Raw genomic sequence first — 18,712 nt, 5'->3', positions numbered from 1 at the left:
TCTCCAATGCATGAAAGTGAAAAGTGAAAGTGAAGTCGCTCAGTCGTGTTCAACTCTTAGCGACCCCATGGACTGCAGCCTACCAGGCTCCTCCATCCATGGGATTTTCCAGGCAAGAGTACTGGAGTGGGGTGCCATTGTCCTCTCCGCTCCTAACATAAGACTAACTTTAAATTAGAATTCATGTCAATGTATTACAAAACAAATACAATATTGTAAAGTTAAAAAAATAGATAAATAAACTAATTTAAAATAAAAAAAATAGAAATCAGAATATTGCTGGAGGCAAACACTGACTGAGTTCTCTTCCCAGCTCTGTTGCAGCCTCAGATACACAGAGCCACAATGCGGGGAGGGTCAGAGGAGGGTATGAGGGCTCATGTTCAGGACTCTCAAACTCCAAATTTTGGCCATCTACTTAATGCTTCAGTTTCTCCATTTGCAGGATGGGATGGCAGTGTGAATTGGTTGAGATGTGGCTGGCATAAGGCCTGGGCCCAAGCAAGTTCTCAGTACACAGTCTTTATTGCTCCTGCCATTTTTGTTCCTATCTTGTCTTGGACTCCCACAAGGCCCCTCCTTGCCATCCTTGGTTTGGTTTGTTTGGTTTTCATTTTCTGTGATTGCATTTTCTTTGTAAGCACACACTGTTCATCTATATTAGACATGAGTATCCTGTAATCACTGCAGCCATCCTGCCAGAACATCTATTAGGGACCTCCTGTACAAGGTGATCTCCTAAGGGACCTCAACAGCCCTACTGATACCAGATAATCAAGCGAGATGTGGTGTATCAGATGTCAGGGTGGCACTGACGGGATACTTCCCATGCCTCCTGTAGGAGGTGGTGCTTTACACTCCCATGAGGAATCATCATGACGCTGCCCATAGTAGGGCTGGGAAGAATTCCCATTTGCTGCACCAGTCTGGTGTGGTTGCTAAATACCTCCAACAAGGGCCCAGGTATGTATTTCTCTTCTGCATCTTCTGAATTCTTGATGTTTTTGGTGTCTGCTGGATTTGTGGATTTCCAGACTGCTTACTGATTGATGGATTTTCCTAGACTTCATAGATTATTCGTGATCCCGGGGCCAACTTTTCCATCTGTCCTCCAGCCCTTTAACCTCCTTTGACAGAGCAGCTGTGAGCACCGATTGGAAAACAACAATAAAATGAATTTCTTATAGCTCAGCATGGCCCTGCAGTAGAAAGATATTTTGTTTGTATGTTTTTATCTTCTATTATTCTCTTTCTTTTTATGATGGTTAACCCTAAGCCTTATCACTAGTAAATAAAACCATGATGTTGGTAGTCACTGACCTTACAATAAGATTTCCTTTTGAGTTGTAAAAAAGTTCCCCAATTTAATCAGACCTAAGCTCTCCTGCTTCCATTATTAAGCAAAGTCTGTCACTTGAAGCTTTCTAGAACTGCATATCTATTGCCCCTCCATAGATGACTACCAACATCCTTGGATCTGTTTCCCTCTTCTCTTGAGATCCAGATGTCAGGCACTCATTTAACATCAATCTGTTCAAACCAGATCCTCCTGGAGCCCCCACGCCTGTGAAGAGTATCCCAGTGGTCCAGTAAATGTCACTTAGGCTCCTTCCACAATTCCTCTCCCCATGTACAGTAAACGATCAATCCACTTTGTCTATTTATTTATTTTTGGCCCTGCTAAGCAGCTTGTGGGATCTCAGTTTCCCTAACCAGAGATTGAACCTTGGCCCTGGGCAGTAAAACCATGGAGTCTTAACCACTGGGCTGCCAGAGAATTCCCCTACATTATTTTCTCACACCGTCTTTTCCATTCCCATCCCTGTTCCTTTATCCCAGTATTTTTACTTTACATTTAGATAATTGAAATAGCCAAATAGAGAATCTTGATTTGTACAAGGTCACCTGTAGTTTGCTGCTTTTCAATCGGTCTTTCCCAACCATCCCACAAATGCTCTGAGGGTTATTTGCAAAATTCATTATTTTTTTTTCAACAAATAAGATCTTTTATTTGTCACCAATAGAAGTCTGCATTTTAAACAGATTCTTGGACTGGTGGCTTGCAGACATCATCCCGTTCAACTTTAGCACCTGTCTCACCCCCAGCAGCTTTTCCAGAACTACTACCTTCACCATGTAACTCCATGAGTTTTCCCAATTCAAACTTGGGCTTCTTCAGCGTTTTTTTTCTTTTCTAATGAAGACATCATGGAGTGGATAAATAGATTGGCAAGCTTTTTCTATGTCTTTCCGAATGCTATCTGGAATCAATTTATTGACCAACTCTTTCAAGTCATTTGTCTGCACCTTTCAGGTCATGATTTCCATCATCTTCTTGCAAATCTGTTGCACCTGCTGGTGCTGGGCATAAGAGGTCATCTGAATCTGATTGCTGCATTTTTTTTTTTTGTTAAAACCCACACAAAACAGACAAAGCCAGTAACCATTGGTAGTCTTAACATCAACATGAGCTTTAACCATGATCTGCCATTTTTTGATCCATGCCATGGAAAAATCCATGTCATGGAAATTAATTAAGCATTTTTTTGCCATGAACATCCTCAGTAATTAGTTTGGGTTTTCTAAATGCAACTTCATCATTGTGCAGATTCCCAAGACTCACTTCAAAAACATGCCCCTTGAGGTCATCAGATGCAATTTTGATTCCTTGAGATCTTGTGACCAATGTTTTACTAATATTCCTTATATTTAACATAGTTGGTGCTTTTACACCACACCAATCTTTTTCAGAAAATAGGTCAACTATCTCCTTGGCTCCCCTTTGCCTCCTTTCATAAGGTGCTTGTTCTTGCCAACCACCATGGTGATGCTCAGAGAGCCAAAAAGGGCAAAATTCTTTATTCTTCTCATATTATTCCCTTGCAAAATTATTTTGTGGTTCTCGTTGGTTTATTGGTTTAAATCCCAAGCCCTTACTGTGATATTTAAGACTGTCCACAGCCCTCTCCAAACTTGTCTCACGATGTTTTTCAAAGACTTCATCTCCTCCAAAAAACATTTCCATTCTACGTTTTCCTAACATGTCCACAATTCTTCATCTTTGTAGCTTTCATTTACTCATCAAGTAATTAGTGGATCAATACCCAATGACAAGGCCTGGGCTAGGTCTTGCTGATGATACAGCCTCTTTTCCCTAAAAAACACACCTACTCCCTCATGCTGTTTCTGTGACAGGGATGGCCTCCCCTCTTTCTTGTGACACCCTTTTCTTCAAATCCTGCAGTGAGATGGGGTATGTCTGACTTTGTGAAAAACATTTTCCAACATGTATCAAGAAATTCAAAGACATTCTTGCCCTTTGAACTAGTGATCCTCACTTTTTGGGAATCTAAGGGAATAATCCAAACTGTAGAAAAATAGTTTGTGTAAAAAGATCCGCTTTGCTACCTTATTCATCAGCTTTATCGATAGTATTGAAAACGGAAATAACATATACAATACAGAATGACATAAGCAAAAATAATTTGATTATAAGAATAATAGAAGCCTTTTAAACTCTACTTGACAAACTTTCAGGAATATAATACATTGGGTCAATTTCCAAGTAGAGAAGCTTCTCATAATAGGAGAAAATGACCATGATGAATTATTTGAGAAAAATCATACTGAAAGAATGCATATGTATTTATGCATGTGAGTATGTATTTAAACTTTATAACTGTTTAATAAATTATTTTAAAATTACATATAGTAAAAAAAGACTATGAGTAAACAAATTACAATATTCAGTTCGGTTCAGTCGCTCAGTCGTGTCCGACTCTTCGCGAACCCATGAATTGCAGCACGCCAGGCCTCTCTGTCCATCACCAACTCCCGGAGTCTACCCAAACCCATGTCCATCGAGTCGGTGATGCCATCCAACCATCTCATCCTCTGTCATCGCCTTCTCCTCCCACCCCCAATCCTACCCAGCATTAGGGTCTTTTCCAATGAGTCAGCCCTTCGCATGAGGTGGCCAAAGTATTGGAGCTTCAGCTTCAACATCAGCCCTTCCAATGAACACCCAGGATTGATCTCTTTTAGGATGGATTGATTGGATCTCCTTACAGTCCAAGGGACTCTCAAGAGTCTTCTCCAATACCACAGTTCAAAAGCACCAATTCTTCGGCGCTCAGATTTCTTCACCGTCCAACTCTCACATCCATACATGACCACTGGAAAAACCATAGCCTTGACTAGATGGACTTTTGTTGGCAAAGTAATGTCTCTTCTTTTAAATATGCTATCTAGGTTGGCCACAACCTTCCTTCCAAGGAGTAAGTGTCTTTTAATTTCATGGCTGCAATCACCATCAGCAGTGATTCTGGAGCCCCCCAAAATAAAGTCTGACACTGTTTCCACTGTTTCCCTATCTATTTCCCATGAAGTGATGGGACCAGATGCCATGATCTTAGTTTTCTGAACGTTGAGGTTTAAGCCAACTTTTTCACTCTCCTCTTTCACCTTCATCAAGAGGCTCTTTAGTTCTTCTTCACTTTCTGCCATAAGGGTGGTGTCATCCGCATATCTGAGGTTATTGATATTTTTCCCAGCAATCTTGATTCCAGCTTGTGTTTCTTCCAGCCCAGCGTTTCTCATGATGTACTCTGCATATAAGTTAAATAAACAGGGTGACAATATACAGCCTTGACGTACTCCTTTTTCTATTTGGAACCAGTCTGTTATTCCATGTCCAGTTCTAATGGTTGCTTCCTGACCTGCATACAGGTTTCTCAAGAGACAGGTCAGATGGTTTGGTATTCCCATCTCTTTCAGAATTTTCCACAGTTTATTGTGATCCACACAGTCAAAGGCTTTGGCATAGTCAATAAAGCAGAAATAGATGTTTTTCTGGAACTCTGTTGCTTTTTCGATGATCCAGCGGATATTGGCAATTTGATCTCTGGTTCCTCTGCCTTTTCTAAAACCAGCTTGGACATCTGTAAGTTCATGGTTCACGTATTGCTGAAGCCTGGCTTGGAGAATTTTGAGCATTACTTTACTGGCATGTGAGATGAGTGCAATTGTGCGGTAGTTTGAGCATTCTTTGGGATTGGAACGAAAACTGACCTTTTCCAGTCCTGTGGCCACTGCTGAGTTTTCCAAATTTGCTGGCATATCGAGTGCAGCACTTTCACAGCATCACCTTTGAGGATTTGAAATAGCTCAACTGGAATTCCATCACCTCCACTAGCTTTGTTTGCAGTGATGCTTTCTAAAGCCCACTTGACTTCACATTCCAGGATGTCTGGCTCTAGGTGAGTGATCACACCATCGTGATTATCTGGGTCGTGAAGATCTTTTTTGCACAGTTCTTCTGTGTATTCTTGCCACCTCTTCTTAATATCTTCTGCTTCTGTTAGGTCCATACCATTTCTGTCCTTTATCGAGCCTATCTTTGCATGAAATGTTCCTTTGGTATCTCTAATTTTCTTGAAGAGATCTCTAGTCTTTCCCAATCTGCTGTTCTCCTCCATTTCTTTGCACTGATCACTGAGGAAGGCTTTCTTATCTCTCCTTGCTATTCTTTGGAACTCTGCATTCAGATGAGAATATCTTTCCTTTTCTCCTTTGCTTTTCACTTCTCTTCTCTTCCCAGCTATCTGTCAGGCCTCCTCAGATAGCCATTTTGCTTTTTTGCATTTCTTTTCCATGGGGATTTTCTTGATCCCTCTCTCCTGTACAATGTCACTAACCTCTGTCCATAGTTCATCAGGCACTCTGTCTATCAGGTCTAGTCCCTTAAATCTATTTGTCACTTCCACTGTATACTCATAAGGGATTTGATCTAGGTCATACCTGAATGGACTAGTGGTTTTCCCTACTTTCTTCAATTTAAGTCTGAATTTGGCAATAAGCAGTTCATGATCTGAGCCACAGTCTGCTCCTGGTCTTGTTTTTGCTGACTGTATAGAGCTTCTCCATCTTTGGCTGCAAAGAATATAATCAATCTGATTTCAGTGTTGACCATCTGGTGATGTCCACGATGTGTGGTTAAGGGAAGCCTAAAAGTCAGAATGAGAAAACAAAAGTCCAACTTCCGGTTTCCGGGTGTATTAAGATCCCCTCCATAGTTAATATTGTCGTGTGTATCACTGACCCTGTCCATGATGCCAATTATCTTTCTGTTCACACTGGACACAGTGTTCGTTGAACCCAGATTAGGAAAAGTGCAAGCTAAGAGGCTGGAAGAAGATGCAAAGTGATGTAGGAACTGCAGATATGTTTATTCTTTCCTGGCTGATGCTGCAGCTGTACCACAATGCTCTCCTCTTATGGCTGACCCAACAGACAGAGCCGTGATGCAGCAGTAATGCTGCTGCTTTCTAGGGGAAGCTCACATATGTTTACAGAACATGACAAAGCAAGTGCCTTGTGACACTTATGTGCAGTGCTATAAGGGATCTCAGCTGTTACATAATCATTATGTACAAAATATGGGGCAGGAGGCTGTGGGGCAAAAGAGGCTAACCACACCATGTTGGTTAATTTGCTTTTCTCTACACTGTGTAGTTGAGATCACTGTTGAAATTAATGATAATTGAATATTCAGAGGTTGCCACATCACTTGACTTTGGCAGATACTCAAAGGCAGGTAGAGGAGTGTGAAAACTTTGTAATGAAGAACAAAAAAGGCTTCAGGTGTGCCTTGACTGGAGGCTGCTGGCCCGGGGAAGCTGCAAGTGAGGTACCTAGGAGAAGGAGTCCATTTGGTTGGTTGGTCATAGGTTGGGGGCAGGGGCAAAAATTAAGGAAGTTGTCAATTATGTCAAGATGCATGGAGGGCCAGGGGCAGAAATGCCTCATTCATTCTGACATGCTGGGAACCCACTCTGTTCCTGACTGTGAGAACACCAGAACCCCCTCTGCGACTTGCCCCCCACCCCCCAGCCACACGGCCATTGCCTCCCTGGAACATGCACTCTAGGAGGTAAGAACACAGGCACAAGTCACCCCTAACAAGAAATCAACCCAAACTACTTAACCAACATTTCACACCAAGGACAAAAAAAAAAGAAGAAGAAAGACCTCAGATATGCAGATGACACCACCCTTATGGCAGAAAGTGAGGAAGAACTAAATAGACTCTTGATGAAAATGAAAGAGGAGAGTGAAAAAGTTGGCTTAAAGCTCAACATTCAGAAAACTAAGATCATGGCATCCGGTGCCATCACTTCATGGCAAATAGATAGGGAAACGGTGGCTGCCTTTATTTTTTGGGGCTCCAAAATCACTGCTGATGGTGACTGCAGCCACGAAATTAAAAGACATTTACTCCTTGGAAGCAAAGCTGTGACCAACCTAGACGGCATATTAGAAAGCAGAGACATTACTTTGCCAACAAAGGTCCATCTTGTCAAGGCTATGGTTTTTCTAGTAGCCATGTATAGATGTGGGAATTGGACTATAAAGAAAGCTGAGCACCAAAGAATTGATGCTTTTGAACTGTGGTGTTGGAGAAGACTGTTGAGAGTCCCTTGGACTGCAAGGAGATCCAACCAGTCCATCCTAAAGGAGATCAGTCCTGAGTGTTCATTGGAAGGACTGATGTTGAAGCTGAAACTCCAATACTTTGGCCACCTGATGCAAAGAGCTGACTCATTGGAAAAGACCCTGATGCTGGGAAAGATTGAGGGCAGGAGGAGAAGGGGATGACAGAGGATGAGATGGTTGGATGGCATCACCGACTCAATGGACATGAGTTTGAATAAACTCCAGGAGTTGGTGATGGATAGGGAGGCCTGGTGTGCTGTGGTCCATGGGGCCACAAAGAGTGGGACAAGACTGAGTGACTGAACTGAACTGATTCTTTACTTTTTTGTGCTTCATTTTGGATAGGTTTTATTGACCTGTGTTTGTCTTTACTTCTCCTATCTTCACCTGTGGTTAATATCTAGTAAATGTATCCAATGAGTTCTTGGTCTCAAAACTGTATTTTCTTAGCTTTTAGAACATATATTTCAGCTTTGTAAATTCAAATTATCCTTTGATATGCTTTTTTTAAACAATTTTCCGTCTTTTGCTTTATTTTTATTTAAAATATTAGTTTAACATATTAAATTAGTCTTCTAATTTTAATAATTAAATCATCTCCAGATCTGCTTCTATTGACTATTTCAACTACTGATTTCTAATCATTTTGCCTGCATATTAGCATATCTAATATCCAGTGCATTTTTATTGTGAACTGTTCATATGAGTGATGCATTTCAGAAGTTTTGGATTACATACTCTTCCTCCAAATCATGTTAAATATTAAAATTTTTCTGGATGGAAATTAAATCACCAGTAAATCACCTTTATTTTCTTGAGCTCTGACATTAAGGTTTGTTGAGGCAGGCATGTTTCAGTATTTATCTTGTGTTCAGAGGGTGCATCTTGTTTTTATGCTGTGGCAATTTTTGACCCTCAGTCATCAACTTGACTGCACTGAACTCAACATTACCCATCACTCTGTAGTCTCTAAAATACCAGCACAATTGTCCATCCTCCAAGAAATCTCTGCTAGGCCTTCCAGACTAATACCATGCACATGAACAGTCTATGTTGAGGTCAAGAACTCAGCGGGAATTTTTATATGAATGCTAGGAATCCTTTACTGTACTGCTTCCCTTGTTCCCTGTCTTGCATATCATAGAGTAAGCTAAGATGAATGTGAAATTCTTCTTGTGTGCTTCCATTCTCCCAAAGATATAGTCCTAATATAGTCATTGCTTTCAGTCTACAAGTTGTTGTCATATATTTTAAGCAACTTCTACTCAGAATAGGAAAATGTATATTTGATACCAGCAATTGCAACTTGGCTATAACTTAGAAACTATGTTTGATACTATACATAGAATCACTATGAACATATTCACACATGTGTTTTGGTGAATACTTTTGTTGTTGTTCTGTTGTCAAGTCATGTTTGATTCTTTGCAATCCCATGAACTGCAGCACACCAGACTTCCCTGTCTTTCACTATCTTGTGGAGTTTGCTCAAACTCATGTCCATTGATTCAGTGATGCCATCCAACCATCTCATCCTCTGTTGCCCCCTTCTCCTCCTGCCCTCAATCTTTTCCTGCATCAGAGTCTTTTCCAATGAGTTGGCTCTCCACATCAGGTGGCCAAACTATTGGAGCTTCAGCTTCAGCATTAGTCCTTCCAAAGAATATTCAGAGTTGATTTCCTTTAGGATTGACTGGTTTTATCTCCTTGTAATCCAAGGGACTCACAAGAGACTTCTCTAGCACCACAATTCAAAACCATTAATTCTTCTGCACTCAGCCTTCTTTATGGTCCACATCTCACATAAGTACACTGTTACTGGAAAAACAATGACTTCGATTATATGGATCTTTGTTGGCAAAGTGATATCTCTGCTTTTCAATATGTTGCTTAGGTTTGTCATAGCTTTTCTTAGGATATCTGCAAATAGTATCTTTATGGCCATGAAGATGCATCCCTTCCCTGAAGTTGACCTATTCTCTTATATCTAAGACTGAGGACTTTCTGGGTCATACTGAGAGAGTCAGTTCCTAGGTAGTTTGATAGGAAGTCTGGGGTCCCCAAGAAGGAGAGAGGGGTCTGGGGCTCTCAAAGAGAAGATAGGGATCTGGAATTCTCAAGGAGGAGGAAAGGACAAACATCATTTTTTTTTTCTCTACATTCCTTAGTCAAAAAAAAAAATTTTTTTTTAAGCCCAGAACTGATGATTACACAACAAATAACTCAGTTTAAACTCTGTACTAAGGATTATATAACAACAATATATCCTGCTTGAGGACAGTTTCTCCTTCCTGGAAACCTTTTGACTAATCCTGATATCTTAGAATGTATATTATGGTAGTGGGTCTGGTAAAATTTACCTATTGTTAAATTCTAATCCTGTTATCTTAAAATGTAGATTTTGGGAGTTGGTCTGGTAAAATTTTTACAACCTTGAGACATTCTTTTGATTTATTGTAATAACCAATTTAAAAATATACAAGTCCCTTGCTTAGACTAGCGAGGGGGGCACTCTCTGTCTCCCCTCTGATGTCTATGTCAGAAGCTTTCTCTGCCCCTTTTTCACTTTAATAAAACTGTGCTACCCAAAAGCTCTTGAGTGATCAAGCCTGGTCTTTGGTACTGAAGCTAAATCTTCTTCAGCGATCACAAATCTGACATCATTCACCTCAAGTTATCAATAGGATTTGTGTTCAGTTCAGTTCAGTCACTCAGTCATGTCTGACTCTTTGGGACCCCATGGACTGCAGCACTGCAGGCCTCCCTGTCCATCACCAACTCCCAAAGCTTACAGAAACTTATGTCCATTGAGGTGGTGATTATTATCCAACCATCTCATCCTCTGTCATCCCCTTCTCCTCCCATCTTTAATCTTTACCAGCATCAGGGTTTTTCCCAATGAGTCAGTTCTTCACATCAGGTGGCCAAAGTATTGGAGTTTCAGCTTCAACATCAGTCCTTCCAATGAACACTCAGGACTGATCTCCTTTAGGATGGACTGGTTGGATCTCCTTACAGTCCAAGGGACTCTCAAGAGTGTTCAACACCACAGTTCAAAAGCATCAATTCTTCAGGGCTCAGCTTTCTTTATAGTCCAACCCTCACATCCATACATGACTGTTGGAAAAACCATAGCCTTGACTAGACGGACCTTTGTTGGCAAAGTAATATCTCTGCTTTTTAATATGCTGTCTAGGTTGGTCATAAATTTCCTTCCAAGGGGTAAGAGTCTTTTAATTTCATGGCTTCAGTCACCATCTGCAGTGATTTTGGAGCCCCCAAAAAATAAAGTCAGCCACTGTTTCCACTGTTTCCTTATCTATTTGCCATGAAGTGATGGGACCGGATGCCATGATCTTAGTTTTCTGAATGCTGAGCTTTAAGCTAACTTTTTCATTCTCCTCTCTCACTTTCATGAAGAGGCTCTTTAGTTCTTCTTCACTTTCTGCCATAAAGGTGGTGTCATCTGCATATCTGAAGTTATTGATATTTCTCCTGGGGCACTCTTGATTCCAGATTGTGCTTCCTCCAGCCCAGTGTTTCTCATGATGTACTCTGTGTATAAATAGGATGACAATATACAGCCTTGAGGTACTCCTTTTCCTATTTGGAACCAGTCTGTTGTTCCATGTCCAGTTCTAACTGTTGCTTCTTAACTTGCATACAAATTTCTCAGGAGGCAGGTCAAGTGGTCTGGTATTCCCATCTCTGGAAGAATTTTCCACAGTTTATTGTGATCCACACAGTCAAAAGCTTTGGCAGAGTCAATAAAGCAGAAATAGATGTTTTTCTGGAACTCTGTTGCTTTTTCAATGATCCAACGGATGCTGGCAGTTTGATCTCTGGTTTCTCTGCCTTTTCTATACCCAGCTTGAATATCTTGAAGTTCACTGTTCACGTACTGTTGAAACCTGGCTTGGAGACTTTTGGGTGTTACTTTGCTAGTGTGTGAGATGAGTGCAACTGTGTGGTAGTTTGAACATTCTTTGACATTGTCTTTCTTTGGGATTGGAATGAAAACTGACCTTTTCCAGTCTTGTGGCCACTTCTGAGTTTTCCAAATTTGCTGACATATTGAGTGCAGCACTTTCACAGCATCATCTTTTAGGAATTTTAGGATCTTTTAGGATTTGTATATATTTATTTTATCATTAGGACAAACCTAGGTGGAAGCACTGACAGATTTCCTCTTCATAGGTTCTAAAATCACTGAGGATGGTGACTGCAGCCATGAAATTCGAAGGCGATTGTTTCTTGGCAGGAAAGTTATGACAAACCTAAACAGTGTATTAAAAACTGGAGACATCCCTTTGCCTACAGATCTCCATATAGTCAAAGCTACAGTTTTTCCAGTAGTCATGTATGGATGTGGGAGTTGGACCATAAAGAAGGTTGAGCATTTAAGAACTGATGCTTTTGAACTGTGGTGCTGGAGAAGACTCTTGAGAGTCGCTTGGACTGCAAGGAGTTCAAACCAGTCAATCGGAAAGGAAATCAATCTTGAATACTCTTTTGAAAGGACTGATGTTGAAGCTGAAACGCCAATACTTTGGCCACCTGATGCTAAGAACTGACTTATTGGAAAAGACCCTGATGTTGGGAAAGATTAAGGGCAGGAGGAGTAGGGGACGACAGAGGATGAGATGGTTGGGTGGTATCACCAATTCAATGGACATTAACTTGGGCAAACTCCAGGGGACGGTGAGGAACAGAGAGCCCCGGTGTGCTACAGTTCATGGGGTTGCAAACAGTCAGACACAACTGTGGGTTCAATCCTTGGGTCAAGTAGATCCACAGGAGAAAAGAATAGCAACCCACTCCAGTATTCTTGCTTGGAAAATCCATAGGAGCCTGAGGGCCTACAGTCCATAGGGTCACAAAGAGTTAGGCATGACTGAAGCAACTTTGAACAACGAAAAATCATTAATAGGTACTGCTGTACAGTTTTTCAAAGTAGTTGCTCTACATATATTCAGCAGCAAAGAAACTTTCAGTTCTAATATCTTTGATATTCTTTAATATAGCCATTTTGTGAAACATTCTACCATTTTTTATTGAGTGTGTACCAGTATCTCATTGTGGTCTTTTCAAATGGGTGAATTGGACACACATGGGAAATAACAGACATTGACCTATCTTTACGTCAAGAACAAAAACAGATTCCTGATGGGTCACATACCTGTTTATGAAAGGTAAATATGCAAAGTTTCTTTAAGGAAATACAGAAGAATATTTGAGTAGACAACATGTGTTTAAATAGGTCCCTGACCACAAAGGAAAAGAATGATAAATTTGACATCAAAATTAAGAACTTCTATTTGCTGCAACAACATTAAGAAAGGCCAAAAGCAAGTCACATCTAGATAAGACTCTTTATGACCCCATGGGCTGTAGCCCACCAGGTTCCTATGTCCATGGAGTAGGCTGTTTGCCTCAGGTAGCCAAAGTACTGGCACTTCAGCTTCAGCATCAATCCTTCCAATGAATATTCAGGATTAATTTAAGATTTACTGGTTTGATCTCCTTGCAGTCCAAGTGACCCTCAAGAGTCTTCTTCAATACCACAGTTCAAACACATTAACTTTTTAGTCCTCAGCCTTCTTTATTGTCCACCTCCACATACATACTCGACTACTGGAAAACGCATAGCTTTGATTATACGGACCTTTGTTGGCAAAGTAACGTCTCTGCTTTTTTAATATGCTGCCTAGGTTTGTCACAGCTTTTCTTTCAAGGAGCGAGTGTCTTTTAATTTCATAGCTGCAGTCATCATCTGCAGTGATTCTGGAGCCCAAGAAAATGAAGTCTGTCACTGTTTCCATTGTTTCCCCATCTCTTTGTGTGAAGTGATGAGACTGGATTCCATGAGCTTAGTTTTCTGAATGTTGTGTTTTAAGCCAGCTCTTTCACCCTCTTCTTTCACTTTCATCAAGAGGCTCTTCAGTTCTTCTTCACTTTCTACCATAAGGGTGGTGTCATTTGCATATCTGAAGTTGTTGATATTTTACTGATATTTCTCCCAGCAATCTTGATTCCAGTTTGTGCTTCATCCAGCTTGGCATTTCACATGCTGTTCAGTTCCATTCAGTTCAGTCGCTCAGTCATGTCTGACTCTTTGTGACCTCATGGACTGCAGCATGCCAGGCTTCCCTGTCCACTGCATGCTGTAATCTGTATCTAAGTTAAATAAGCAGGGTGACAATATACAGCCTTGACGTATTCCTTTCCCAATTTTGAACCAGTCTGTTATTCCATAATTGGTTCTAACTGTTGCTTCATGACCTGAGTTCAGGTTTCTTGGGAGGCAGGTAAGAAGAGTAAGAAGAGTAAGTTATTAAAAGTCTATGAATCAATAGATGTGAAAATAAATGAAGATGATTTATTACTCCATTTATTCAAAAATTTATTCCTCTCTTTTTTTTTGTTTCTTTGCAGAGGTGTCACACATCTTTGATCAAATTTATTTCTAGGAATTTGAATTCTATGCTTTTATAAATTATATCATATTTTAAAATATTTTAACATTGCTTTTCATTAGAATAACAAATTGGGATTATGTAATGTTACATATTTACATTGTATCCAGCATCTTTTTACAATAATCAGCTATTAGCCAAAGAATACTACATAAGAAATCAACTAATAGTTCAGTGATAATGGATAAACTGATGAAGACCTGAATGAGGATGTGTGATTGAAAATTAGCTGGGGCTCCTCTGTCTCTGAATAAGAACCTGGAAGTTGTTTGGGATGGCTCTGCTCCATGTGTCTCATTCCCACACAGGACAGATGGACAGACACATCCGATATGTGTTCTCTGCTGGGAGGAGGTGAAAACCTCACAGATGGCTCAATCATAAAACTCTCAAAGCCTAAGCACAACATTCATTTCTGCCCATGTTCCCCTTGCTGAAACAAGTGCTATGGCCATGTTCAGTATCAGTGAGGCAAGTAGGTCTGCTTCGTCCCAGGAGTTGAGGAAAAATAGCAAATACTTGCTGGTGTTGTTGTTGTTCAGTCAGTAAGTCATGTCTGACTCTTTGTAACACTACAGACTGTCCTTCACTATCTATTGGAGTTTGCTCAAGTTCATGTCCATTGATTCCGTGATGCCATCCAACCGTCTCATTCTCTGTTGTCCCCTTTTCTCCTTTGGCCTTCAATCTTTCCCAGGATCAGAGTCTTTTCCAGTGAGTCAGCTCTTTGAATCAGGTGACCAAAGTGTTGGAGCTTCAGCTTCAGAATCAGTCCTTCCAATGAATATTCAGGATCAATTTCCTTTAGGATTAACTGCTTTGATCTCCTTGCAGTACAAGGGATTGTCAAGAGTATTCTCCAGCACCACAATTTGAAAGCATCAATTCTTCTGTGCTCAGCCTTCTTTATGGTCCAACTCTCACATAAGTACATTGTTACTGGAAAAACCATAGCTTTGACTATATGGATTTGCTGGCAAACTGATGTCTCTGCTTTTAAATAAATTGTCTAGGTTTGTCATAGCTTTTCTTCCAAGGAACATGCATCTTTAAATTAAATGGCTGCAGTCACCATCCACCAGATTTTGGAGCCCAAGAAAATCAAAACCGTAATGTTTCCACTTTTTCCCCATCTTTTAGTCATGAAGTGATGGGACTGGATGCCATGATCCTAGTTTTTGGAATGTTGAATTTTAAGCCAGCTTTTTCATTCTCCTCTTTCACCCTCATCAAGACGCTGTTTAGTTCCTCTTCACTTTCTGCCATTAGAGTGGTATCATCTGCATATCAGGTTGTTGATATTTCTCTCAGCAATCTTGATTCCGGCCTGTGATTAACCCAGTCTAGCATTTCACATGATGTCCTCTGCATAGAAGTTAAATAAGAAGAATGACAATATGTAGCCTTGTTGTACTCCTTTCTCAATTTAGAACCAGTCTGTTATTTCATGTTTTGTTCTAACTATTGCTTCTTGACCCACACACCAGTTTCTCAGGAGACAAGTAAGGTGGTCTGAAACTCCCATCTCTTTAAGAATTTTTCACAGTTTGTTGTGATCCACACAGCCAAAGGCTTTAGCCTAGTCAATGAGGAAGCAGCAGATGTTTTTCTCTAACTCCCTCACTTTTTCCATGATCCAGTGAATGTTGGCAGTTTGATCTCTCATTCCTACATATGGCTAATTTATATAGGTGCTAAATTTGCTTATTAATTCAAGTAATCTTTATGCATATCCTTTTAGATTATTTGTATGAATAATTGCCTTAGCCTCAAATACCAATATTTTAATTTTTCCTTGCAAATATGTATAACTTTCATTCTTCTTCTCTTGTTATACTGTATAGAACACAATTAAATAAAAGTGGACACCTTCGTTTTATGCATTAATCAAGGACTAATCTTTCCATATTTAACACACAATTGTGATTTTTGTTTTATGCTTGTTCAGTTCAGTTCAGTTCAGTCATTCAGTTGTGTCCGACTCTTTGCAACCCCATGGACTGCAACACGCCAGGCTTCCCTGTCCATCACCAACTTCAGGAGCTTGATCATACTCATGTCCATTGAATCAGTGACAGCATCCAACCATCTTATCTTCTGTTGTTCCCTTCTCTGCCTGCCTTCAACCTTTTCCTGCATCAGGGTCTTTTCCAATGAGTCAGCTCTTTGCAACAGGTGCCAAAGTATTGGAGTTTCAGCTTCAGCATCAGTCCTTCAAATGAATATTCAGGACTAATTTCCTTTCAGATTGACTGGTTTAATCTTCTTGCAGTCCAAGGGACTCTCAAGAATCTTCTCCAACACCACAGTTCAAAAGTATCAATTCTTTGTCACTCATATTTTTTTTTTTTTGTAGTCCAACTCTCACATCCATACACGACTACTGCAAAAACCATAGCTTTGACTAGATGGACCTTTGTTGGCAAAGTAATGACTCTGCTGCTTAATATTCTGTCTAGGTTGATCATAACTTTTCTTCCAAGGAGCAAGCACCTTTTAATTTCATGGTTGCAGTCACCATCAGCAGTGATTTTGGAGCCCAAGAAAATAAAGTCTCTCACTGTTTCCACTGCTCTATATCTATTTGCGATGAAGTGATGGGACTGGATACCATGATCTTCATTTTTGGAATGTTGAGTTTTAAGCCAACTTTTTCACTCTCCTCTTTCACTTTCATCAAGAGGCTCTTTAGTTCCTCTTTACTTTCTACCATAAGGGTGATATCATCTGCATATCTGAGGTTATTGATATTTCTCCTGGCACTCTTGATTCCAGCTTGTGCTCATCCAGCCTGGCATTTTTCATGATGTACTATGCATATAAGTTAAATAAACAGGGTGATAATACACACCCTTGACATACTCTTTTCTCAATTTGGAGACAGTCCGTTGTTCCATGTTCAGTTCTAACTGTTGTTTCCTAACCTGCATACAGGTTTCTCAAGAGGCAGGTCAAGTGGTCTGCTATTCCCATCTCTTTCAGAATTTTCCCCAGTTTGTTGTGATCCACAGAGACAAAGGTTTTGGTGTAGTCAATAAAACAGAAGTAGAGGTTTTTCTGGAACTCTTTTGCTTTTTTCGTGATCCAACGAATGTTGACAATTTGATCTCTGCTTCCTCTGCCTTTTCTAAATCCAGCTTGAACATTCAGAAGTTCTCAGTTCACGTACTGTAGAAGCCTGGCTTGGAGAATTTTGAGTGCTACTTTGCTAACTTGTGAGATGAGTGCAATTGTATCGTAGTTTGAACATTCTTTTGCATTGCCTTTCTTTGGGATTGGAATGAAAACTGACATTTTCCAGTCCTGTGGCCACTACTGAGTTTTTCAAATTTGCTGGAATATTGAGTGCAGCACTTTCACAGCATCATCTTTTAGGATTTGAAAGGACTCAACTGGAATTCCATTACCTCCCCTAGCTTTGTTCATAGTGATGCTTCCTAAGGTCCCCTTGACTTCACATTTTAGGATGTCTGGCTCTAGGTGAGTTATCATACCATTGTGATTATCTGGGTTGTGAAGATCTTTTTTGGATAGTTCTTCTGTGTATTCTTGCCATCTCTTCCTACTATCTTCTGCTTCTGTTAGTTCCATACAATTTCTGCCCTTTATTGTGCCAATCTTTGTATGAAACTTTCAGGTATTGAATTTTATGAAACAGGTTTTTTTTTTTTTTGTAGCCATTTGGATAATCATATGCTTTTCTCCTTTTTTAATAAATGTGAATAGTTGCAGTGATCATTTTCTTAATGTTAACATGGGCTTATTTCTAAATCAATCCAGTTTGGTTGCTATGGGCTATTTTCATTCAGTTGCTCAGTCATAGCTGACTCTTTGCAACTAATGGACTGCTGCGTCAGGCTTCCCTGTCTCTCACCATCTCCTGGAGCTTGCTCAAACTTTGGCGATGCTATCCAACCATCTCATACTCTATCCTCCCTTTCTCCTCCTACCTTCAATCTTTCCCAGCATCAGGGTCTTTTCCAATCAGTCACCTCTTTGCATCATGTGGCCAAAGTGTTGGAGCTTCAGCTTCACATCAGTCCTTCCAATGAATATTCAGGACCAATTTCCTTTCTGAATGACTGAATTGATCTCCTTGCAGTCCAAGGGACTCTCAAGAGTCTTCTACAGCATTACAGTTCAAAAGCATCAGTTCTTCCGTGCTCAGCCTTCTTTATGGTCCAACTCTCACATTCATACATGACTACTGGAAAAACCATAGCTTTGACTATGCAGACCTTTGTCGGCAAAGTAATTATGTCTCTGCTTTTGAATATGCTGTCTTGTTTTGTCAAAGCTTTTCTTCCAATGAGCAAGCTTCTTTGAATTTCATGGCTGTAGTCACCACCTGCAGTGATTTTGGAGCCCAAGAAAATAAACACTGTCACTGTTTCTGCTAAGAGGAGGTGGAAAATTCTGCACTGTAAGTTACCCCATCTATATGCCATGAAGTGATTGGAACAGATGCTTTGATCTTCATTTTTTGAATGTTGTGCTATAATCTTATGCATATAAACTATGGGCTATATATGTGTGTGTGTGTATATATATATATATATATATATATATATACATATATATATTGCTATGGGCTTTATGTATACAATATATATATAGTTTACATGTATTTTTTACAGATTTTTGCATCAATATTCATGAGGAAGTTTAATGGGAGTTCATATGCAATTATTTTCTTATATCTTTTTCAGATTTTGTTATCCAGGTTGATGGTTCGATAGATG

The 18,712-nt window shown here is 40.0% G+C and overlaps 1 pseudogene; it reads right to left on the bottom strand.

The window, feature by feature from the left end:
- Positions 1-2,035: 2,035 nt before the first annotated feature.
- LOC145540824 (small ribosomal subunit protein eS1 pseudogene) lies at positions 2,036-2,823 on the bottom strand (annotated as a pseudogene).
- Between the last annotated feature and the right edge of the window lie 15,889 nt (positions 2,824-18,712).

The sequence above is a fragment of the Giraffa tippelskirchi genome, chromosome 3, assembly GCF_054371585.1.
Source record: "Giraffa tippelskirchi isolate mGirTip1 chromosome 3, T2T-mGirTip1v1.2.pri, whole genome shotgun sequence".
NCBI classification, from domain to species: Eukaryota; Metazoa; Chordata; class Mammalia; order Artiodactyla; family Giraffidae; genus Giraffa; species Giraffa tippelskirchi.
This window is presented reverse-complemented; position numbering and strand designations above follow the sequence as displayed.